Source organism: Ranitomeya imitator, chromosome 6 (genome assembly GCF_032444005.1).
Source record: "Ranitomeya imitator isolate aRanImi1 chromosome 6, aRanImi1.pri, whole genome shotgun sequence".
NCBI lineage: Eukaryota > Metazoa > Chordata > Amphibia > Anura > Dendrobatidae > Ranitomeya > Ranitomeya imitator.
The window spans coordinates 136,682,498-136,706,978 of NC_091287.1; positions in this window are offsets into that span (position 1 = coordinate 136,682,498).

Sequence of the window (24,481 nt, forward strand, 5' to 3'; positions counted from 1 at the left end):
GGTAGAAAAATATTGGCCTCTGGGTTTGTGTGCCACTCCTGACTCCTGTGTGCGTCATCTCTCAGTCAGTGGGCCATAGAACGCCTATTTTTGTTTTTATTTGTTTTATAAATTCTCCCTGAAAAAATCATTTTATTTTATTTGGTTTCTAAATTCTTCCTGATAAAATCATATTTTTTTTATTATTTTTTTTTCTAAAGTCTCCCTGAAAAAAAAAAAAAAACAGTGGGAGATTAATATTGGCCTTTCTGCTTGTGTGCCAGTCTTGACTCCTGGGTGTGCCATCTCTCTCTCTCTCTCTCTCCAATTGTGGTCCATAGAAAGCCTACATTTTTTTTCCTTGATTTGGGTTCCAAAATCTACCAGAGAAAATAACTCCATCAATCATTGGTAGAAAAATATTGGCCTCTGGGCTTGTGTGCCACTCCTGATTCCTGTGTGCGTCATCTCTCACTCAGTGGCCCATAGAAAGCATATAGTTTGTTACATTTGTTTTCTAAATTCTCCCTGCAAAAATCTATTTTTTTTTTTTTGGGGGGTTTCTAAAGTGTTCCTGAAAAAAATAAAAATAAAAAAAAAATAATAGTGTGACATTAATATTAACATTTGTGCTTCAGTGACAGTCCTGCGTGTGGGGCATCTCTCTAATTTGCAGCCACCAAAAAAAGAGTGTGTAACATTGGGCCTGATTTTCGCTGTGGTCTCACCAACCTGTAAAGGGGTAGCTAAATCATACTGAAGTTATAGCTCACCGTGTAAGTTGTGTGACTGCAACAAATAACGTTAGTTTGGTTACGTTTTTAAAACAATGAGGAAGTCTAGTGGAAGAGGTCGTGGCCGGGGGCGTTCATTGTCAGCTGGTAATGAGGGTAGTGGTAGTGGTGGAGCATCAGGTGGTCGTGGGGGAAAAAATATTGCACCTAAGTCTGGAGCTGTGGAGCCAGGTTCGTCGTCCGGCTACACAAGGCCTCGAACGCTCCCTTTTCTGGGATTAGGAAAACCGCTTTTAAAGCCGGAGCAGCAAGAGCAAGTTTTGGCTTATCTTGCTGACTCAGCCTCTAGCTCTTTTGCCTCCTCTCGTGAAACTGGTAAAAGTAAAAGCAGCGCGTCGTTAGTGGATGTTCACGGTCAGGGACAAGTCACTTCCTTGTCCTCTTCAGCAAAAACAACAACAGAGAAGAATGCAGCAGGCGACACAACGGGTTACTCCATGGAGCTCTTTACACATACCGTCCCTGGCTTAGAAAGTGAAGCAGTTAACAGTCCATGCCCATTACAAATTGAATCTGACATGGAGTGCACTGACGCACAGCCACAGCCAGACTACTATGCTGGTCCTTTGACTCAGACCACAACATTGCCCTCGCAGGGTGCTGATCAAGAATCAGACCCTGATGAGACTATGTTGCCCCATCACGAACGCTATACCACCGAACGACACGGTGACACAGACGAAGTTGCGCAGGAGGTACAAGAAGAGTTATTAGATGACCCAGTTCTTGACCCCGATTGGCAGCCATTGGGGGAACAGGGTGCAGGCGGCAGCAGTTCTGAAGCAGAGGAGGAGGAGGGGCCGCAGCAGGCATCAACATCGCCACAGGTTCCATCTGCCGGGCCCGTATCTTGCCCAAAACGCGTGGCAAAGCCAAAACCTGGTGGAGGACAGCGTGGCCATCCGGTTAAAGCTCAGTCTGCAATGCCTGAAAAGGTATCCGATGCTAGAAAGAGTGCAGTCTGGCATTTTTTTAAACAACATCCAATTGATCAGCGCAAAGTCATCTGTCAAAAATGTTCTACTTCCTTAAGCAGAGGTCAGAATCTGAAAAGTCTCAATACTAGTTGCATGCATAGACATTTAACCACCATGCATTTGAAAGCTTGGACTAACTACCAAACGTCCCTTAAGGTTGTTGCACCCTCGGCCAATGAAGCTAGTCATCAACGCAACATCCCTTCCGGCAGTGTAGGACCACCATTTAGCGCACCACCTGCTGTATCTGTGCAGGTATCTTTGCCAGGCCAAAGCAGTCAGGGTCAGGGAATCACCAGTTTCGTAGTAGGAAACACTGCATCTAGGGCACCGGCGGCAACAATACCATCTCCCACCGTCTCTCAGTCTGCCATGTCCACCGGCACCCCCGCTAGTTCCACGATCTCCAGCTCTCCAGTCCAGCTCACCCTACATGAGACTATGGTTAGAAAAAGGAAATACTTAGCCTCGCATCCGCGTACACAGGGTTTGAACGCCCACATAGCTAGACTAATCTCGTTAGAGATGATGCCCTACCGGTTAGTTGAAAGCGAAGCTTTCAAAGACCTGATGGACTACGCTGTACCACGCTACGAGCTACCCAGTCGACACTTTTTTTCCAGAAAAGCCATCCCAGCCCTCCACCAGCATGTTAAAGAGCGCATCGTCCATGCACTCAGGCAATCTGTGAGCACAAAGGTGCACCTGACAACAGATGCATGGACCAGTAGGCATGGCCAGGGACGTTACGTGTCCATCACGGCACACTGGGTAAATGTGGTGGATTCAGGGTCCACAGGGGACAGCAAGTTTGGGACAGTTCTGCCTAGCCCACGGTCTAGTAAACAGTTGTCTGTAGCCGTTCGCACCCCCTCCTCCTCCTCCTCCTCGTCCTCCTGCAGAAGCAAGAGCTCGTCCACAGACCGCAGTCGCACAAACACTCCATCCGCACCTGCCACTGTTGCACACCAGGTCTCCCATTATGGGGCAGCTACTGGCATACGTCAGCAGGCTGTATTGGCTATGAAGTGTTTGGGCGACAATAGACACACCGCGGAAGTTCTGTCCGAGTTCTTGCAGCAAGAAACGCAGTCGTGGCTGGGCACTGTAGATCTTGAGGCAGGCAAGGTAGTGAGTGATAACGGAAGGAATTTCATGGCTGCCATCTCCCTTTCCCAACTGAAACACATTCCTTGCCTGGCTCACACCTTAAACCTGGTGGTGCAGTGCTTCCTGAAAAGTTATCCGGGGTTATCCGACCTGCTCCTCAAAGTGCGTGGACTTTGCGCACATATCCGCCGTTCGCCTGTACACTCCAGCCGTATGCAGACCTATCAGCGTTCTTTGAACCTTCCCCAGCATCGCCTAATCATAGACGTTGCAACAAGGTGGAACTCAACACTGCACATGCTTCAGAGACTGTGCGAACAGAGGCGGGCTGTTATGTTTTTGTGGGAGGATACACATACACGGGCAGGCAGTAGGATGGCAGACATGGAGTTGTCAGGTGTGCAGTGGTCGAAGATTCAAGACATGTGTCAAGTCCTTCAGTGTTTTGAGGAATGCACACGGCTGGTTAGTGCAGACAACGCCATAATAAGCATGAGCATCCCCCTAATGCGTCTGCTGATGCAAAGTTTGACGCACATAAAGGATCAGGCGTCTGCACCAGAGGAAGAGGAAAGCCTTGATGACAGTCAGCGATTGTCTGGTCAGGGCAGTGTACATGACGAGGTACCGGGCGAAGAGGAGGTGGAGGATGAGGAGGATGATGGGGATGAGTATATTTTTAATGAGGAAGCTTTCCCGGGGGCACGGGAAATTGGTGGCGTGGCAAGGCCGGGTTCTGGTTTTTTGAGGGACACAAGTGACGTAGATTTGCCTGCAACTGCCCCTCAACCAAGCACAACCGCAGATTTGACAACGGGAACTTTGGCCCACATGGCGGATTATGCCTTGCGTATCCTCAAAAGGGACACACGCATTACAAAAATGATGAACGATGACGATTACTGGTTGGCCTGCCTCCTTGATCCTCGCTATAAAGGCAAATTGCAAAATATTATGCCACATGAGAACTTGGAACTAATATTAGCAACAAAACAATCAACTCTTGTTGACCGTTTGCTTCTGGCATTCCCTGCACACAGCGCCCGTGATCGTTCTCACACGAGCTCCAGGGGCCAGCAGACCAGAGGTGTTAGAGGGGCAGAAATCAGAAGTGGCGTTGGACAGAGGGGTTTTCTGACCAGGTTGTGGAGTGATTTTTCTATGACCGCAGACAGGACAGGTACTGCAGCATCAATTCAAAGTGACAGGAGACAACATTTGTCCAGTATGGTTACAAACTATTTTTCATCCCTTATCGACGTTCTCCCTCAACCGTCATTCCCATTTGATTACTGGGCATCCAAATTAGACACCTGGCCAGAATTGGCAGAATATGCATTGCAGGAGCTTGCTTGCCCGGCAGCTAGTGTCCTATCAGAAAGAGTATTCAGTGCTGCAGGTTCAATACTAACAGAAAAAAGGACTCGTCTGGCTACCCAAAATGTAGATGATCTAACCTTCATTAAAATGAACCACAACTGGATTTCAAAATCTTTTGCCCCACCCTGCCCGGCTGACACCTAGCTTTCCTATGAAAAGGTCTTGCCTGTGGACTATTCTGAATGACTTTTCCAATCTCGTAATTTTCTTCACCTGATTGTCCAGCATACGACATGTTTCCACCTCACGAAATGGCCAAACTCCCCACACGGGGCCGTGCTATCGCCACTTTGCGCTTGGACCCTTGAGAGTGCTGTTTGTCTGAAGAGGTGGGTGTGGCCGCTTTTGGTCGACGGCACTGCCACTGGGTCCCTCATAGTACAATAAAGTGTCTCTGGCGGTGGTGGTGCGCACCCAACGTCAGACACACCGTTGTAATATGAGGGGCCCTGTGCCTGTACCGCCGGCCACAAGACAGTTCCCCCCCCCAGCTCAAACAGTGCTCTACCACTAGCAAAATTATCTCTCACAGCTTCACCAATGTGTAGTCTAGCCGCTGACATCCTTCAATGCCTGGCACTGACAATACCATTGTTTTGACATTTTTGTTATGTTAGGCCTTCGAAGCCTGTCTGCGGTCCCTTCTTTCTACAACTACTACACTGACCAGGCCACTGCTGGCCGTGTTACCCTGGAACCAATTTAAAAGTGCCTACAGTCAGCCCAATTTTGTTATGTTAGGCCTTCGAAGACTGTCTGCCGTCACTCCTTCCACTAGACTTCCACTGACCATACACTGCTGCCCATGTACCCCTGGAACCAATTTAAAGTGCCTACAGCCAGCCCAATTTTGTTATGTTAGGCCTTCGAAGCCTGTCTGCGGTCACTCCTTCCACTAGACTTCCACTGACCAGACCACTGCTGCCCGTGTACCCCTGGAACCAATTTAAAAGTGCCTACAGCCAGCCCAAGTTTGTTATGTTAGGCCTTGGAAGCCTGTCTGCGGTCACTCCTTCCACTAGACTTCCACTGACCAGACCACTGCTGCCCGTGTACCCCTGGAACCAATTTAAAAGTGCCTACAGCCAGCCCAAGTTTGTTATGTTAGGCCTTGGAAGCCTGTCTGCGGTCACTCCTTCCACTAGACTTCCACTGACCAGACCACTGCTGCCCGTGTACCCCTGGAACCAATTTAAAAGTGCCTACAGCCAGCCCAAGTTTGTTATGTTAGGCCTTGGAAGCCTGTCTGCGGTCACTCCTTCCACTAGACTTCCACTGACCAGACCACTGCTGCCCGTGTACCCCTGGAACCAATTTAAAAGTGCCTACAGCCAGCCCAAGTTTGTTATGTTAGGCCTTGGAAGCCTGTCTGCGGTCACTCCTTCCACTAGACTTCCACTGACCAGACCACTGCTGCCCGTGTACCCCTGGAACCAATTTAAAAGTGCCTACAGCCAGCCCAAGTTTGTTATGTTAGGCCTTCTAAGCCTGTCTGCGGTCCATTCTTTCAACTACTACTACACTGACCAGGTCACTGCTGCCCGTGTACCCCTGGAACCAATTTAAAATTGCCTACAGCCAGCCCAATTTTTTTATTTTAGGCCTTCGATGCCTGTCTGCGGTCCATTCTTTCAACTACTACTACACTGACCAGGTCACTGCTGTCCGTGTACCCCTGGAACCAATTTAAAATTGCCTACAGCCATGTGTTATTATTTTAGGCCTTCGATGCCTGTCTGCGGTCACTCCTTCCACTAGGCCTCCACTGACCACACCACTGCTGTCCGTGTACCCCTGGAACCAATTTAAAATTGCCTACAGCCATGTGTTATTATTTTAGGCCTTCGATGCCTGTCTGCGGTCACTCCTTCCACTAGGCCTCCACTGACCACACCACTGCTGTCCGTGTACCCCTGGAACCAATTTAAAATTGCCTACAGCCAGCCCAATTTTTTTATTTTAGGCCTTCGATGCCTGTCTGCGGTCCATTCTTTCAACTACTACTACACTGACCAGGTCACTGCTGTCCGTGTACCCCTGGAACCAATTTAAAATTGCCTACAGCCATGTGTTATTATTTTAGGCCTTCGATGCCTGTCTGCGGTCACTCCTTCCACTAGGCCTCCACTGACCACACCACTGCTGTCCGTGTACCCCTGGAACCAATTTAAAATTGCCTACAGCCATGTGTTATTATTTTAGGCCTTCGATGCCTGTCTGCGGTCACTCCTTCCACTAGGCCTCCACTGACCACACCACTGCTGTCCGTGTACCCCTGGAACCAATTTAAAATTGCCTACAGCCAGCCCAATTTTTTTATTTTAGGCCTTCGATGCCTGTCTGCGGTCCATTCTTTCAACTACTACTACACTGACCAGGTCACTGCTGTCCGTGTACCCCTGTAACCAATTTAAAATTGCCTACAGCCATGTGTTATTATTTTAGGCATTCGATGCCTGTCTGCGGTCCATTTTTTCAACTACTACTACACTGACCAGGTCACTGCTGCCCGTGTACCCCTGGAACCAATTTAAAATTGCCTACAGCCATGTGTTATTATTTTAGGCCTTCGATGCCTGTCTGCGGTCACTCCTTCCACTAGGCCTCCACTGACCACACCACTGCTGCCCGTGTACCCCTGGAACCAATTTAAAATTGCCTACAGCCAGCCCAATTTTTTTATTTTAGGCCTTCGATGCCTGTCTGCGGTCCATTCTTTCAACTACTACTACACTGACCACACCACTGCTGTCCGTGTACCCCTGGAACCAATTTAAAATTGCCTACAGCCATGTGTTATTATTTTAGGCATTCGATGCCTGTCTGCGGTCCATTTTTTCAACTACTACTACACTGACCAGGTCACTGCTGCCCGTGTACCCCTGGAACCAATTTAAAATTGCCTACAGCCATGTGTTATTATTTTAGGCCTTCGATGCCTGTCTGCGGTCCATTCTTTCAACTACTACTACACTGACCAGGGCACTGCTGGCCGTGTACCCCTGGAACCAACATCAGAAAATATAAAAATAAGTATTTTGCTTATAAAAAAGAAAATACTGGTGAGATATCAAATGCAGACATTTTAACATTAAAAACAAACACACAACTAAAATCTGGTACAGTACTAAAAATGGCCACCAGCTACAATTACTTTCTCCTGCAAGTAGTTAACTGAAAGTTTTTTTAAATTGAAAACACACATATGGCATCCACCGAGTGTTGTCCTGTCGCGTCTTCTTTATATTATTGCCGAGAAGATGCAAAATAATGAAAATAATAAAATCATTAATTACCAAAATAATAGAGAAAGTCAACACCACATTGCAAATAAACATTCATTCCAAATAAAGAAGCAGGGCGCGTCCGAGGGTGAGTATATACCTAATAAGAATATAATCACCCTCGGACGCGCAATGCTTATTTCCAACAGCCTTCCTTCCTAAGAATCAGCCCTTCCGTCGTGTAGAGAGACGTTGTGTTACACTCCAAGGTGTTCCCCAGGTTGCCTTTCCTGAGCTTCGATCTTCCGGCTCTCGTTTAGTAGTTCTTGGAAACTACTCTGCATTAGGCCTTCAAATTGGGTATGGGGTGTAGAGAGATGGTGTGTTCCACTCCAAGGTGTTCCCCAGGTTGCCTTTCCTGAGCTTCGATCTTCCGGCTCTCGTTTAGTAGTTGTTGGAAACTACGCTGCATTAGGCCTTCAAATTGGGTATGGGGTGTAGCGAGAGGGTGTGTTACACTCCAAGGTGTTCCCCAGGTTGCCTTTCCTGAGCTTCGATCTTCCGGCTCTCGTTTAGTAGTTCTTGGAAACTACACTGCATTAGGCCTTCAAATTGGGTATGGGGTGTAGAGAGAGGGTGTGTTACACTCCAAGGTGTTCCCCAGGTTGCCTTTCCTGAGCTTCGATATTCCGGCTCTCGTTTAGTAGTTGTCGGAAACTACGCTGCATTAGGCCTACAAATTGGGTATGGGGCGTAGAGAGAGGGTGTGTTACACTCCAAGGTGTTCCCCAGGTTGCCTTTCCTGAGCTTCGATATTCCGGCTCTCGTTTAGTAGTTGTCGGAAACTACGCTGCATTAGGCCTACAAATTGGGTATGGGGTGTAGAGAGAGGGTGTGTTACACTCCAAGGTGTTCCCCAGGTTGCCTTTCCTGAGCTTCGATCTTCATGCTCTCGTTTAGTAGTTGTCGGAAACTACGCTGCATTAGGCCTACAAATTGGGTATGGGGTGTAGAGAGAGGGTTTGTTACACTCCAAGGTGTTCCCCAGGTTGCCTTTCCTGAGCTTCGATCTTCCGGCTCTCGTTTAGTAGTTGTTGGAAACTACGCTGCATTAGGCCTTCAAATTGGGTATGGGGTGTAGCGAGAGGGTGTGTTATACTCCAAGGTGTTCCCCAGGTTGCCTTTCCTGAGCTTCGATCTTCCGGCTCTCGTTTAGTAGTTCTTGGAAACTACACTGCATTAGGCCTTCAAATTGGGTATGGGGTGTAGAGAGAGGGTGTGTTACACTCCAAGGTGTTCCCCAGGTTGCCTTTCCTGAGCTTCGATATTCCGGCTCTCGTTTAGTAGTTGTCGGAAACTACGCTGCATTAGGCCTACAAATTGGGTATGGGGTGTAGAGAGAGGGTGTGTTACACTCCAAGGTGTTCCCCAGGTTGCCTTTCCTGAGCTTCGATCTTCCGGCTCTCGTTTAGTAGTTGTCGGAAACTACGCTGCATTAGGCCTACAAATTGGGTATGGGGTGTAGAGAGAGGGTGTGTTACACTCCAAGGTGTTCCCCAGGTTGCCTTTCCTGAGCTTCGATCTTCATGCTCTCGTTTAGTAGTTGTCGGAAACTACGCTGCATTAGGCCTACAAATTGGGTATGGGGTGTAGAGAGAGGGTTTGTTACACTCCAAGGTGTTCCCCAGGTTGCCTTTCCTGAGCTTCGATCTTCCGGCTCTCGTTTAGTAGTTGTTGGAAACTACGCTGCATTAGGCCTTCAAATTGGGTATGGGGTGTAGCGAGAGGGTGTGTTACACTCCAAGGTGTTCCCCAGGTTGCCTTTCCTGAGCTTCGATCTTCCGGCTCTCGTTTAGTAGTTCTTGGAAACTACACTGCATTAGACCTTCAAATTGGGTATGGGGTGTAGAGAGAGGGTGTGTTACACTCTAAGGTGTTCCCCAGGTTTCCTTGCCATTGCTTCGGTCTTCCGACTCTCGTTTAGTAGTTGTAGAAAAGTACACTGCATTAGGCCATACAAAATGGGTATGGGGTGGAGAGAGATGGTGTGTTACACTCCAAGGTGTTCCCCAGGTTGCCTTTCCTGAGCTTCTATCTTCAGGCTCTCATTAAATTGTGGTTAAATGGAACAACTGCATTTGGCGTACTAGTTGGTTTGGGGCCTACTATCGGTGTCTGCCACTCCTTGCTGTTCTCCTCCACTGAACAAAGCTGTGCCGCCTGTTTACTACGGTTGCCAATTTTGAACTGCATTTCGACTACTTACTGATTTGGCCCTACTCTCTGTGTCAGCCTCTCATTCCAGTTGTCCTCCACTGCAATGCCCCCTGGTTATTCCTGTGTTACCAATTTTGAACTGCATTTAGCCCACTATCTTCTTTGGGCCTATATCTGTGTTTCCACTTCATCGTGCCCATTGCCCAGCCAGTGATAGATGAGTCTGCTGGTACATTGACCCATAACGCAACATTCCCCGTGCACGCTACACAACAACATTGTGACCCTGCTGAAAGTCAGGTTGCTCTTCCCGCATACCATACCACCTTACACGGGGACAAAGAGGAAGGTGCAGATGAAAGTGCAGGTTCCTTCATCAGGTGGGGGGAGGAATACTAGTTGGCGACGTCACTGGCACAGGGCCTCTCATAGTACGCAAAAGTGTTGCTGCCGGTGGGAGGCGCCCCCGCCGTGCAAACACACCGCTGTACTTTGAGGGGCCCTGTGCCAGTGCCAATGCCAACGAGTGGGCCCCCCCTGCTTGCTCAGGTTCACAGCACTTGCAAAGTTGAAATACTTACCTCTCCCTGCTCCACTGCCGTGACGTGGTCCAGATTTCCTGGGCCCACTAATTACTTGAACCAGCCCTACCCCCCACAACTTTAGCCAAATGACCCCCAATTTCAAATGCCTTCCAATTATTATAAGGTAAATTACGCTTGACAAGCTTCATTAAGAAGAATGGATGGTTTTGACATTAAAATGGCCACTCTAGGTGTTTTCCTGGCCCCCACTCACTGCCGACTATGCTGCCCCATTGACTTGCATTGGGTTTCGTGTTTCGGTCGATCCCGACTTTACGTCATAATCGGCCGATTTCACTCGACCCGACTTTGGACATAGTCGGGTTTCGCAAAACCCGGCTCGACTCTAAAAAGGTCAAGGTCGCTCAACTCTATTTAAGACTTTTCTGGGGTTCCAGTGATGGTCAATGAAGCAGTCCTGTGTTCTTCCAGCCAGGGCCGTAGTCCCCTAAGCTGATCTGTAGAGTCACACAAACCAGAAGAAAAAATCTCTTTATATAATTCACAACTGGCCTTCAACCAGCATCCAGAGGTCAGAGCGACATGTGAATGACAACGTAAGTAATCAACATATCAACAAACATCATTGTTCAGTGGCCATTCATAACTGTTTTATCTGCATAGGCAGCATCAATGGTAAAAAGTTGAGGACACACAGGGCTAAAAGCAGCGGTAACGGAGTGCGTTATCTGTGGCATAACGCGGTCTGTTACCGCTGGCATTAACCCTGCGTGAGCGGTGACTGGAGTGGAGTATGTGGGCACCGGGCACTGACTGCAGGGGAGTAGGGAGGGACTAATCGGACTGTGCCCGTCGCTGATTGGTCACGGCAGCCATGACAGGCAGCTGGCGAGACCAATCAGCGACGCGGGATTTCCGTTAGTTGCAGACAGAAAGACGGAAGTAACCCTTAGACAATTATATATATAGATGTGTGTGTATTTTTTAAACCCCTTTATACTATTGGATTAATAATGGATAGGTGTCTTATTGACACCACTCCATTATTAAACGGGCTTAATGTCACCTTACAATAGCAAGGTGACATTAAACCCTTATTATATGTCACTGCTACAGGGCAATTGGAAGAGAGAGGTTAAGTGCCAGAATTGGCACATCTTATAGATGTGTCTTTTCGGGGGTGGCTGTGTGCTGGTATTTGTAGCCGGGGGGTCAATATCCATGGTCCCTTCCTAGGCTATGAACATCAGCCCGCAGCTGTCTGCATAGCCTTTCTGGCTAATAATTATAGGGGAACCCCATGTCATTTTTGGGGGGAGTCCCCCTATTAGAATAGCCAGTAAAGGCTAAATATACAGCTGCAGTCTGATATTCATAGCCTGGGAAAAATCAATGGGTTTTAACTCCTTCCCAGGCTACAAATATTGGCCCCAGCCATCGTCTTTCCCTCTCTGGTGAAGAAAATTATGCGGGAGACCACACAATTTTTTCACTTGTAGGATGGAACTTGTGGAGCCAATAAATATTCTTCCACATTATTTATTCATGATTTTCTGGGCCAGAATCCATTATATGTCCATTTTGCAAGCTGGCGAGAAAATCTTGCCATACGGATGTCACTTGGATGCTTAGATGCGAGAAAATCACATCCTCGCATTGCACACGGTTGACATATGGATCACTGCTCAGGGAACATTTCTGCGATTCTCGGCCGTGAAATACGGACTGATTTTTTTTATACGGTTTGTGTGACTCCGGCCTTATGCAAACTAAGCCTTACTTGTGCCTTTAAAAATCAGTTATCACTTGGAAAGGGGTTAAAATAAAACATAGATTAATAATGTAGAGATTAATACATATGAAAAAATAAATATATCCTAATCTAGTGCTGTGTTGGGTCTTGTTCTTGTTTCAAATAAATCTGCAAGACTGTTTTTTTTTTTTCAGATAACAGCATTAAGGTTTATAGTTATTCATCACAAGAATAATCCCTTTTCTGTATACATCTCGTCCCCTGGGTTTTGTCAAATAGTAAACTGTGTAATACAAATTACCTCCCATGTTCCTTATCTGGGCATTTCAGAACCAGAAAACATTATCTAGAGTTTTTAGAGTTCAAGAGGCTGCACGACAAATTCAGTACGTAAGAGGAATAGTGCCATTGGGCTCTTTACTGAAGATATTAGGAGTTTAGGTCCTGACCTCTCTCAAGAGTCTGAAGTTTATTGTTCAGCTGCTTCTCTGACTGTAGTAAAAATAGCATATATTACTGGGTCTGAATTATCAGCAACACAAGGCTATCATCGTTGTCTGACATAGTCCACATAATATTCCTTCACCTCTGTCTTCTAAAGCAATGGATTATTTATCATGCTGTTCACTGAAATGTATTGCTTTTTCTAACTTGCATTACGTATTTTCCAAATGCTTCTTTTATGTAATTCCCTATCCCAAAGTTCTGGAGGGGAAAACATATTGGTAAGGTCAATATTTTTGTTCAGGCAACTTTTATTTACTTAAGGGTATACAAATTTGCATGAATAGGAAAATGGGTTAAATGTTCTGGTGCCTGATACTGGAAGAAAATTTGAGTCTGTCTCATAGTAAAAGACTGGTCCAACGCCAGTGAAAATAGAATTTTGCAGTGCAAAAGTGTTCACAGCTATTCCTTTCAGAGATCTCTTGATGTAGACAGGGTAAGATTGGACTGGAGGGGTACAGGTGAAAGCCCCGGTGGAACTTTGCTGAGGAACGAGAGGAGAAAAAAATAAATAGTGGCTGCGGGCCCTTTAAGCGAGCAGGGGCACAAACATGCAGCTCAACCATCACGATGCACAAGACAGTGGCGGGCTGGGCCAGGGAGCAGGGATCAGATGCACATCTGACTATCAGCAGACATAGATGCAGCCTCGTCTGCTAAAAGTGACGTCACCCAGCGCAATCTGCACTGCTGCTTCCCACCGTAGAAGCACTTGAATTGAGCATGTGGGCTGGATTTGTCTCTGGATGGGAGACAAGTCAAAGTAATGTAATAACACAGGAATACAAAGGGAAGTGTTCCAGCTCCTTAAAAACTTTCTTTATTCTTCAGCAATTAAAACATGGTGATAGGCAGAATCCCAAGTGGATAATAATATGCACAGAGCAGACACTGATAGTCCAGCGACTAGTGTTGAGCATTCCGATTCTGCAAATATTGGTTATTGGCCGATATTCGCGGTATCAGATTTCCGATGCTGAGTTCCGATACTTTTGCAATATCGGATACCGGAATTGGAAGTTCCCATAATGCTATGAGCCAGTTTCATTTAATTCAGCCCATGAAGATTCCTAAGAAGTGTGGGTACATCCTGTTATGCATGTTAGTCATGTAACTACTGGCATGGCTGTGATTGGCTACTGAAATTATGTCATGATGCACTATAAAATTCGCCGCCGTCATTTTGGGTTCACTCTGCTGTGAATTCAGTTAGGGACATGACGATGTGTTCTGACTGAGGGCCAGATTGAGATTGCGATTTTCTTCATTGTGCTTTACCCAGGCTAATTTAGCAACCACTGTGGGAGAACCTTGATTTTGCCTTGCAGCGCTGTTCACGGCTGTCTGAAAGGTCTCTGTGTGAGTGCAGGTCACTCTGCAGTCTATTCTGCAGCCACAGCCAGTTGTAGACAGCTCATTGTGCGTCACTGCCTCATACTGTTCCATTGTCCATTTTTCAATTAGTGCTGCCTGCTACACATTGTTCCTGATTTATCCTATTAGTGGTTGTCCATCCGTATCCTGCTAGATTGTGGAAAACACTATATAGGGGTACATAGAGGAGTTTTTTTTGGCCTTGCAGCACCATTCACAGCTGTCTGCAAGGTCTCTGTGTGAGTTCAGCTCACGCTGTAGTCTGTTCTGCAGCCACAGTTGGTTGTAGTCAGCTCAGCGTGCGTCAGTGCCTCATACTGTTCCATTGTCCTATTTTCAATTAGTGCTGCCTGCTGCACATTTTTCCTGAATTATCCTATTAGTGGCTTTCCATCTGTATCCTGCTAGATTGTGGAAAAACACTATATAGGATTACATAGAGGAGCTTTTTTTGGCCTTGCAGTGCCATTCACGGCTGTCTGCAATGTCTTTGTGTGAGTTGAGCTCACGCTGTATTCTGTTCTGCGAAAAAACAAACAGTTAATAAAGTTCACCAAACACTCCACTTTACAGTTGTGTAGGCCACATTAGCTCATATTAAAGTCTAGTCCACACTTTCTAAAATTAGTGTTTCTTATACCTGTTAGCAGCTGTTCAGGAATAAGCACACTATCTTTATCAGTCTACCAAGATGAAGAAGGCAGGGAGTAAGGCACGTGGTCGTGGGCGTGGAGTTTCTGCAGGGAGAGAACATGGGGATTCTGTGCCTGCTGTGGGCACCGGTGACTCATCATCCCCCAGGGAACAGTCCTTCATGCGCAGCTTTGTAGCAGCTCGCCGTACCCCACTGCTGAGGTACAAACAAATTGAAGCCGTTGTCAGATGGATGGCAGCTAACACATCGACTTCAATTAGTGCCACATCCTCTCAGGCACAGAGCACTGAAGAGCACCCATCTGTCTCTTCACCACCTGCCAAATTGCCCAGGCAGTCAGAGAGCTCTGTACAGGAGCCATCTCTACTTCTGTTCTCTGAATCTCTTGGCTTGGAAAGAGGGGGCCAGTCAAGCAGCATTCGAGAAATGGAAGAAGAGCCAGTATGCAGTGATGCCCAACTGCTTAGTCTCTCTGAAATTAAAGAGGCGGGTGGGCCACTGCCTCCAGTCAGCACACCTCAGTACGCATCTGATGATGAGGCTCAGGTGCCACTTTCTGGTGCTTACTGTGCTGACGAGACTACCCAGGAGAAGCAGTTGGTGGAAGAGGGTAGTGTAGATGATGAGGTCCTTGACCCATCATGGCGTGAAGTACAGGAAGGTGGTGGGAGCAGCTCTGAGGAAGAGATTCCCTGAACGGCCCAAAAAGGAGGGAGAGGGAGGGGGAAGACTGCTTTGCCTGTAGTATCCACTTTGGCACCCATTAGGAGCATGCCTCTTCCAAAAGCCAAAACGGGCACTCCCAAGACTTGCAGTGCCTGGTCCTTTTTTGACACAGTTGCAGATGACATTTGCTTTGTCAAATGCAAGCTGTGTAATCAGAAAGTCAAAAGATGGAAAAGTGGCAGCAACCTCAATACCACAAATATGTGGAAACATGTGCGGACCAAGCACGTGGTGGAGTTACAAAAACACACTGAAGACCTAGGCCAACCTACAGTGGCACCTACCACCTTTTCAGCTCGTGTTGTAGCCTCTTCCTCCAGCTCACACACAGCTGGTTCGGCTTCCTCACAGGATCGCCATGGAAGAACCTCTGGCACTGTTGTACAGAGACCCAGTGTAATTCCACCCACAGCACCATGTTCCCTGTCACCCTCATATTCCCAGCCCAGTCTACAGCCATCGGTAGCACAGGCATGGGAGAAAAGGTGGCCATTCTCGGCAAACCACCCCAAGCACAGGCTCTGAATGCTGGCATTGCAAAACTACTGTGCCTTGAAATGCTGTCATTCAGGCTGGTGGAGACTGACACCTTCCGTAACTTGATGGCATTGGCAGTCCCACAATACAATGTACCCAGCCGATTTTACTTCAGCAGGCAAGCCGGCCCTGTCCTGCAAAAGCATGTGGAGGGAAACATTTAACATGCCCTACTAAACGCCATCAGTAGCAAGGTCCATCTCACCATCGATGCATGGACCAGTCACCATGGACAGGGACGATACCTTTCCCTCACTGCCCATTGGGTCAATGTTGTGGGGCCAGGTACAGATCTTGCGAGTGGCGCTGTACGTGTTCTGCCAACTCCAAAGATTGCAGGAATCCAGTCTGTACACATTGACTCCTCCTCATACTCCAGTTCCTCTGAATCAGCGCTGCAGGAGCCGTCACAGTCAACCTCCACATGGACCCGTGAACCCTTACCTGTTATGACCGATATAAGCACACCCGTGGCCTAACATCAACAGGCTGTATTAAAATTAATTTCTTTGTGCAATGGAAGCCACAACGCAGGAGCTCTGGAATGCCATCAAGCAGGAGAGCGACGTGTGGCTTGTGCAAGCGAATCTCCAGCTAGGCATGGTAGTGTGTGACAATGGCCGTAATCTGGTGGAGGCTCTGGGCCTAGGCAACCTCACTCACATCCTATGTCTGGAACATGTGCTCAACTTGGTCGTGCAGAGTTTTTTGATTTTGAGGGATGATCCGAATCTTTTTGCACTCTACACAAGGTCCGTCTAGAGTGTGCTCACTTGCGGTGTTCCAGCATGGCAAGATCGCGCATTGCAGCTCTGCATGGCAATTTCACCTTCTGGAACATCGCATCATATGTGACCTACCACCTGGTGGAATTCAACGTTACATATGTTGGAACGGTTGTGTGAGCAGCAGCCAGCAGTAATGGAGTACCAGCTGCATAAGGTGCAAAGAAGTCGCACTACGTGCCATTCAGACTTCACAACCACTGAGTGGGCCACTATTAAGGAGATCTGCCAGGTTTTGCGTGCCTTCGATGATTCCACGTGGATGGCGAGTGCAGATGATGCACTAATCAGCATGACTATCCCCTTTATCTGCCTGCTTGAAAAAACACTGCAAGCGCTAAGGGATGATGTTGTGGAAGAGGTGGAGGATGAGGAGTCACAAATGCCATCTGCTTCTGGACAGTCTGCACAACGTGGTTCCTCACAAAGGCCTAGGCAGGGGACACTTTGTGAGGAGGATGAGGAGGAGTCAATGGAGGAGGAAGACATCTGTCCAGAGGAGGGAGTTACACAATGCTCCAGTAGTCAGTAGGTAGAGCAAGGGTGGGGTGATGCAGAGCAGGCAGAGATCAAGCCTCAAGCAGGGGACAGCGTTTCTTGGCCAGTTGGCAGTCTGCAACACATGGTTGATTTAACCCCTTCCCGACCCATGACGCCACGTAGGCGTCATGAAAGTCGGTGCCAATCCGACCCATGACGCCTATGTGGCGTCATGGAAAGATCGCGTCCCTGCAGATCGGGTGAAAGGGTTAACTCCCATTTCACCCGATCTGCAGGGACAGGGGGATGGGTAGTTTAGCCCAGGGGGGTGGCTTCACCCCCCCGTGGCTACGATCGCTCTGATTGGCTGTTGAAAGTGAAACTGCCAATCAGAGCGATTTGTAATATTTCACCTATTATAACTGGGGAAATATTACAATCCAGCCATGGCCGATGCTGCAATATCTTCGGCCATGGCTGGAAACACTAATGTGCCCCCACCCCACCCCACCGATCGCCCCCCCAGCCCTCCGATCTGTCCGATACACTGCTCCGGCTCCCCTCCGTCCTGTGCTCCGCTCCCCCCGTGCTCTTGTCCGCTGCCCCCGTGCTCCAATCACCCCCCCGTGCTCCAATCACCCCCCCTGCACTCCGATCCACCCCCTCCCGTGCTCCGTTCCACCCCCTCCCGTGCTCCGTTCCACCCCCCCGTGCTCCGTTCCACCCCCCCGTGCTCCGTTCCACCACTCCCGCGCTCCGATCCACCCCCCATGCTCTGATCCCCCCCCCCCGTGCTCCCCCCCACCCCATCATACTTACCGATCCTGCCGGGGTCCGTCCGTCTTCTCCCTGGGCGCCGCCATCTTCCAAAATGGCGGGCGCACACGCAGTGCGCCCGCCGAATCTGCCGGCCGGCAGATTCGTTCCAAAGTACATTTTGATCACTGAGATATAATCTATCTCAGTGATCAAAATAAAAAAAAATAATAAATGACCCCCCCCCCCCTTTGTCACCCCCATAGGTAGGGACAATAAAAAAATAAAGAATTTTTTTTTTTCCACTAATGTTAGAATAGGGTTAGGGTTAGGGCTAGGGTTAGGGGTAGGGGTAGGGTTAGGGTTAGGGGTAGGGTTAGGGTTAGGGCTAGGGTTAGGGGTAGGGTTAGGGCTAGGGTTAGGAATGTGCACACGTATTCTGGTCCTCTGCGGATTTTTCTGCTGCGGATTTTTCTATTGGAGCAGTTGTAAAACCGCTGCGGAATCCGCACAAAGAAGTGACATGCTGCAGAATGTAAACCGCTGCGTTTCCGTGCAGTTTTTCCGCAGCATGTGTACAGCGATTTTTGTTTCCCATAGGTTTACATTGAACTGTAAACTCATGGGAAACTGCTGCGGATCCGCAGCGTTTTCCGCAGCATGTGCACACACCTTTAGAATTAGGCTATGTGCACATGGTGCGGATTTGGCTGCGGATCCGCAGCGGATTGGCCGCTGCAGATTCGCAGCAGTGTTCCATCAGGTTTACAGTACCATGTAAACCTATGGAAAACCAAATCCACTGTGCCCATGGTGCGGAAAATACCGCGCGGAAACGCTGCGTTGTATTTTCCGCAGCATGTCAATTCTTTGTGCGGATTCCGCAGCGTTTTACACCTGTTCCTCAATAGGAATCCCCAGGTGAAATCCGCACAAAAAACACTGGAAATCCGCGGAAAATCCGCAGGTAAAACGCAGTGCCTTTTATCCGCGGATTTTTCAAAAATGATGCTGAAAAATCTCACACAAATCCGCAACGTGGGCACATAGCCTTAGGGTTAGGGTTGGAATTAGGGTTGTGGTTAGGGGTGTGATTAGGGTTATGGCTACAGTTGGGATTAGGGTTAGGGGTGTGTTGGGGTTAGTGTTGGAGGTAGAATTGAGGGGTTACCACTGTTTAGGCACATCAGGGGTCTCCAAACGCAACATGGCGCCACCATTGATTCCAGCCAATCTTGTATTCAAAAAGTCAAATGGTGCTCCCTCACTTCCGAGCCCCGACGTGTGCCCAAACAGTGGTTTACCCCCACATATGGGGTACCAGCATACTCAGGATAAACTGCGCAACAATTGCTGGGGTCCAATTTCTCCTGTTACCCTTGTGAAAATAAAAAAATGCTTGCTAAAACATCATTTTTGAGGAAAGAAAAATGATTTTTTATTTTCACGGCTCTGCGTTGTAAACGTCTGTGAAGCACTTAGGGGTTCAAAGTGCTGACCACATATCTAGATAAGTTCCTTGGGGGGTCTAGTTTCTCAAATGGGGTCACTTGTGGGGGGTTTCTACTGTTTAGGCACACCAGGGGCTCTGCAAACGCAACGTGACGCCCGCAGACCATTCCATCAAAGTCTGCATTTCAAAAGTCACTACTTCCCTTCTGAGCCCCGACGTGTGCCCAAACAGTGGTTTACCTCCACACAGGGGGTATCAGCGTACTCAGGAGAAACTGGACAACAACTTTTGGGGTCAAATTTCTCCTGTAACCCTTGGGAAAATAAAAAATTCTGAGCTAAATAATTATTTTTGAGGAAAGAAAACGTATTTATTATTTTCACGGCTCTGCATTATAAACTTCTATGAAGCATTTGGGGGTTCAAAGTGCTCACCACACATCTAGATAAGTTCCTTTCGGGGTCTAGTTTCCAAAATGGGGTCACTTGTGGGGGGTTTCTACTGTTTAGCCACATCAGGGGCTCTGCAAACGCAAAGTGACGCCCGCAGAGCATTCCATCAAAGTCTGCATTTCAAAACGTCACTACTTCAATTCCGAGCCCCGGCATGTGCCCAAACAGTAGTTTACCCCCACATATGGGGTATCAGCGTACTCAGGAGAAACTGGACAACAAATATTGGGGTCAAATTTCTCCTGTTACCCTTGGGAAAATTAAAAAATTCTTGGCTAAATAATTATTTTTGAGGAAAGAAAACGTATTTATAAATTTCACGGCTCTGCATTTAAACTTCTGTGAAGCACTTGGGGGTTCAAAGTGCTCACCACACATCTAGATAAGTTCCTTTCGGGGTCTAGTTTCCAAAGTGGGGTCACTTGTGGGGGGTTTCTACTGTTAAGCCACATCAGGGGCTCTGCAAACGCAACGTGATGCCCGCAGAGCATTCCATCAAAGTCTGCATTTCAAAATGTCACTACTTCACTTCCGAGCCACGGCATGTGCCCAAACAGTAGTTTACCCCCACATATGGGGTATCAGCGTACTCAGGAGAAACTGGACAACAACTTTTGGGGTCAAATTTCTCCTGTTACCCTTGGGAAAATAAAAAATTGCAGGCTAAAAATCATTTTTGAGAAAATAATTTTTTTTTTTATTTTCATGGCTCTGCGTTATAAACTTCTGTGATGCACTTGGGGGTTCAAAGTCCTCACCACACATCTAGATTAGTTCCTTTGGGGGTCTAGTTTCCAAAATGGGGTCATTTGTGGGGGAGCTCCAATGTTTAGGCACACAGGGGCTCTCCAATTGTGACATGGTGTCCGCTAATGATTGGAGCTAATTTTCCATTTAAAAAGCCAAATGGCGTGCCTTCCCTTCCGAGCCCTGCCGTGCGCCCAAACAGTGGTTTACCCCCACATATGGGGTATCAGCGTACTCAGGACAAACTGGACAACAAAATTTGGGGTCCAATTTCTCCTATTACCCTTGGCAAAATAGGAAATTCCAGGCTAAAAAATCATTTTTGAGGAAAGAAAAAGTATTTTTTATTTTCATGGCTCTGCGTTATAAACTTCTGTGAAGCACCTGGGGGTTTAAAGTGCTCAATATGCATCTAGATAAGTTCCTTGGGGGGTCTAGTTTCCAAAATGGGGTCACTTATGGGGGAGCTCCAATGTTTAGGCACACAGGGTCTCTCCAAACGCGACATGGTGTCCGCTAACAATTGGACCTAATTTTCCATTCAAAAAGTCAAATGGCGCGCCTTCCCTTCCGAGCCCTGCCGAGTGCCCAAACAGTGGTTTACCCCCACATATGAGGTATCTGCGTACTCGGGAGAAATTGCCCAACAAATTTTATGATCCATTTTATCCTATTGCCCATGTGAAAATGAAAAAAAATGAGGCGATAAATAATTTTTTTGTGAAAAAAAGTACTTTTTCATTTTTACAGATAAATTTTTGTGAAGCACCTGACGGTTTAAAGTGCTCACTAGGCATCTAGATAAGTTCCTTGGGGGGTTTAGTTTCCAAAATGGGGTCACTTGTGGGGGAGTGCCAATGTTTAGGCACACAGGGGCTCTCCAAACGTGACATGGTGTCCGCTAACGATGGAGATAATTTTTAATTCAAAAAGTCAAATGGCGCTCCTTCCCTTCCGAGCCTTACCATGTGCCCAAACAGTGGTTTACCCCCACATGTGAGGTATTGTTGTACTCAGGAGAAATTGCCCAACAAATTTTAGGATCCATTTTATCCTGTTGCCCATGTGAAAATGAAAAAATTGAGGCTAAAAGAATTTTTTTGTGAAAAAAAAGTACTTTTTCATTTTTACGGATCAATTTGTGAAGCACCTGGGGGTTCAAAGTGCTCACTATGCATCTAGATAAGTTTCTTGGGGCGTCTAGTTTCCAAAATGGGGTCACTTGTGGGGGAGCTCCAATTTTTAGGCACACGGGGGATCTCCAAACGTGACATGGTGTCCGCTAAAGAGTGGAGCCAATTTTTCATTCAAAAAGTCAAATGGCGCTCCTTCCCTTCCAAGCCCTGCCGTGCGCCCAAACAGTGGTTTACCCCCACATATGAGGTATCAGCGTACTCAGAACAAATTGGACAACAACTTTCGTGGTTCAGTTTCTCCTTTTACCATTGGGAAAATAAAAAAATTGTTGCTAATAGATAATTTTTGTGACTAAAAAATTAAATGTTCATTTTTTCCTTCCATGTTGCTTCTGCTGCTGTGAAGCACCTGAAGGGTTAATAAACTTCTTGAATGTGGTTTTGAGTACCTTGAGGGGTGCAGGTTTTAGAATGGTGTCACTTTTGGGTATTTTCAGCCATATAGACCCCTCAAACTGACTTCAAATGTGAGGTGGTCCCTAAAAAAAATGGTTTTGTAAATTTAGTTGTAAAAATGAGAAATCGCTGGTCAAATTTTAACCCTTATCACTTCCTAGCAAAAAAAAATTTTGTTTCCAAAATTGTGCTGATGTAACGTATACATGTGGGAAATGTTATTTATTAACTATTTTGTGTCACATAACTCTCTGGTTTAACAGAATAAAAATTCAAAATGTGAAAATTGCGAAATTTTCAAAATTTTCGCCAAATTTCCATTTTTATCACAAATAAACGCAGAATTTATTGACCTAAATTTACCACTAACATGAAGCCCAATATGTCACGAAAAAACAAACTCAGAACCGCTAGGATCCGTTGAAGCGTTCCTGAGTTATTACCTCATAAAGGGACACTGGTCAGAATTGCAAAAAACGGCAAGGTCTTTAAGGTCAAAATAGGCTGGGTCATGAAGGGGTTAATTCTGCAGTGCCTGAGAAATGATTACCGCATCGCCCACATTCTCAACACGGCTGATTATTGGGTGTACACCCTCCTAGATCCTCACTACTGGGACAACTTACAAAGTCTCATAACACCATTGAACAGGGAGCGTAAAATGCGGGAGTACCAAGACACACTGTTGCATTCCATCATCTTCTCCAGTCCAACCGAGAGCAGTGCTTCTAGTACTTTACGAAGAAGCTCAGTGCGTCGAGGCAGTGGAGGAAGATCTGCACAAAGGGGGAGCAGAAGCACTGCCTCAGCACAAGGCAAGACCAGTGTGGCCCAAGTGTGGCAAAATTTTATGTCTACACCATCACAGACGGCTCCAATCAGCAGGAGGCAACATTTCCATCAGATGGTGACAGACTACATGTCTTGCCCTCTCAGTGTACCCCCAGACAGCTCTTCCCCCTTCAAGTTTGGGGTCTCTAAGCTGGATACATGGCCAGAGCTTAGCCAGTATGCATTGGAGGTGCTGGATTGCCCTGCTGCTAGTGTATTATTGGAACACATCTTTAGTGCCGCAGGTGGTGTACTAACAGACCGTTGCATACGACTATCCTCCGATATCGTTGACCGGCTTAATTTTCTGAAAATAAAAAAGGCCTGGATCTCGCAGGAATTTGCCACTCTTCCAGATTAAATAATTGGTTGGCAACAGTATCCAGGTCTCCAGTTGTGTTCATGGTTCTAACACCTGAACAGTAATCCCTGGACTCCAACACCATCAGTTGCTGCTCAGAAGTGCTGTCTGCACAGTCAACACATGACCCAATGTTATAGGGTTTCAGTAACGTCATCTGATCCCCAGCTGTGTATCTGACAATTTCTCCTGACCGTCCACACTCACACTACAACTGATATTAAACTAGCTCAAATTAGGCCTCTGCCTACACTCTGCTTCTCCTCGATTCCCTGGGCTCCAACACCGCCAGTTTCTGCTCAGAAGTGCCGTCTGCACAATCAACACTTGCTGCCGTGTTATTGGGTTTCAGTAATGTCAACTGATCCCCAGCTGTGTATCCGGCAATGTGTCCTGCTACCTCCACACTCACATTACTTCAGATATTAAGCTTGCTCCAATTAGGCCTCGGCCTACACTCTGCTTCTCCTGGATTCCCTGGGCTCCAACACCGCCAGTTGCTGCTCAGAAGTGCCATCTGCACAGAGAAAAACTCTAGCTCCTCTGTTAGTGGCGTTTAGTAACGTCAGCTGCTCCCCTGCTGTGTATCCGGCAATTGCTCCTGCAACCTCCACACTCACACTTCTTCAGAAATTAAACTTGCTCCAATTAGGCCTTGGCCTACACCATAATTGACCCTGGGCTCCAACACCGCCAGTTGCTGCCCGGAAGTGCTGTTTGCACAGTCAACAGTTGCTCCTCTGTTATTGGGTTTCAGTAACATCAGCTTATCCCCAGCTGTGTATCCGGCAATTTGTCCTGCTCTGTCCACGCTCACACTACAACAGATATTAAACTGCCTCAAGGGTAGGCCTCAGCCTACACTCTGCTTCTCCTGGATTCCCTGGGCTCCAACATCGCCAGTTGCTGCTCAGAAGTGCCATCTGCACAGAGAAAAAGACTAGCTCCTCTGTTAGTGGGGTTCAGCAACATCAGCTGCTCCCCTGCTGTGTATCCGGCAATTGCTCCTGCTACCTCCACACTCACACTTCTTCAGAAATTAAAATTGCTATAATTAGGCCTCGGCCTACACCATGATTGACCCTGGGCTCCAACAACGCCAGTTGCTGCACAGAAGTGCAGTCTGCACAGTCAACACTTGCTGCCGTGTTATTGGGTTTCAGTAACGCCAGCTGATCCCCAGCTGTGTATCCGGCAATTTGTCGTGCTCCGTCCACGCTCACACTACAACAGATATTAACCCCTT